This window comes from Triticum dicoccoides, chromosome 1B (assembly GCF_002162155.2).
Source record: "Triticum dicoccoides isolate Atlit2015 ecotype Zavitan chromosome 1B, WEW_v2.0, whole genome shotgun sequence".
Taxonomy (NCBI): domain Eukaryota; kingdom Viridiplantae; phylum Streptophyta; class Magnoliopsida; order Poales; family Poaceae; genus Triticum; species Triticum dicoccoides.
The window spans coordinates 59,058,995-59,061,013 of NC_041381.1; positions in this window are offsets into that span (position 1 = coordinate 59,058,995).

Genomic DNA, 2,019 nt, shown 5'->3' on the forward strand with positions numbered 1-2,019 from the left:
TAGGGACACTGCTATCGGAACCGTTAGTTTGCATCAAGATTCGAACTCTCATGTGGATAAGGTTCTTATGTATTGAATTATGGTGGATCGATATACCAAAGAGGAAGTCATGTGCTAGCACTTTACAAGGCGGCAGACCAAAATGGCAACCTATGGCCTGACATTTCAGAAACGTCCAGAGGTTGGGTGCAGCTTCTTTCTAACATTGGGGCTCGCGCGTGCAACCATTTTGGCAAGGCTACGCAGTAGGTTTTGGTGTGTTGCTAACTTCAAACGGTTCCATATATGGCTACCTTTTTTTAGTAAAGTGACCAGCCATGATCTGCTTCCACTGCGTACCGTTCGGCACTTTTTATTGTACCCCATGAATAACTGGAAGTTTGAGACTCAAAAGCATCAGTCAAACTGCACTAACCTGGCATCAATCAAACTGGCTACTACTTGCATTTGGTTCGTCTCAGTCTTCAATTATGCATGCTGATTACTAGAATTTTGAACTGAAAGAATCAGCTATTGCACCCCAAAAATGATACTGTAGTAAAGGCGTCCATTTATTAGACCGGCCATCTTTTCTCGGAAGTGCAAACATTTTTGACGGTGGCTCAATCCATGCCTTCTGTATATGTAGCTGCCTCCCTCTTAATCTCTGTTGAACAGACTCACCAGATGGCTTCGATGGGAGGTGTAGGAAATGAAAGTAATGCAAAGAGAAGTTCCTCCATGAGCATTGTTAAAGTTGAAGTACATACAGTCCATGCACACCGCTAAGTAAGTACCCTTTTAATCTGTGGGGGGCCATTGTTCACTATGCTCTTCGTCTGAGTGTTTTTTTTCCGGTCACTTACGCCAGGAATGGCGATTACATTGTGTTGAACAGTAGTATAAGAATTAAGAAAGGGAAAGGCTAATCCGGGCATGCACATACTAAGGAGTAAATGCCTATTCCTTAAGGCAAGTTTTTTGTGATATGCTGTGTGTACTGAAACGGTAGAAGTTGTTATCACATCGTGATGCAAACTGGAGTACTATATCAAGCATCTATTACTCCAACGAATACTAGAGGTAAGTTTGTATCTCCGTGCAGCCATTGTACTGACCTGCAGTTTCCAGTGCAGCTTACCATGATGGTAATTATAATTAAAATGAATGGGTCCTGTTTTCCCTTAATGCCATTGGACAAGCTAGTGCAGCCCCTATCTATCATTGCTTTTGTTTACTACTACTTCGCCTTTCTCAGCTCGTTTTTTTCCTTTTTGCAAGTGCCCTTTCTCTGCTTATTGACTTTGAATCTCTGAGCTCTGAGGTTATATGGACTGACAACTGAGCCTCTGTTCTTTGTTACTCCTGTGCGACAGTGGCTGATGGACTTTGGAAGGGGGCATATGAAGCACTACCGTACTGCCTGCAAGAAAGTAGAAACTACAGCCTACATGGTAGCGCCGCTGCCGTCTGAGAGGGAAGAAAACAAGCATGCAACAATGGAGAAGGTGGTTTTGTGCTGCGAACAAGATACAAGTTTTCTGCTCTTCCGTTCTCCTTTTATTCGTTGTATGTAATTCTTGCATTTACATCACAAATTATTCAACCGTCTGCATGAATAGATTTGCCTTACGAGATACACATGCAAGCCACTGAGACTGCTATGGTCCACTGACATGCACAACCGTGGGTGCTAAAAAGAAAACAAGATAACCTGCCACAGATGTATAAGGGCATCTCCAATGATTGTAAGATAGTTGTTGGTAAACTTTGCCACATAGGATTTTTGATGATGTGTCATGTAATAAATGAGGGAAGAGAGGAAGGTTGTATGTACATGAACCAACACCCCTTGCACAAGCTCCAATGTAGAATGGGAGAACACCTTATTTATTATCTCACATCCTGTTGGGTAAACTAGATACACCCCATTGGAGTTGTGGTATGTTAAGGTGTTGGTTGATGACATGTCATATTTTACCAACAAACTAACATACAAACTGTTGGAGATGCCCTAAAGGTGTCATGTGCTGCGCAGCA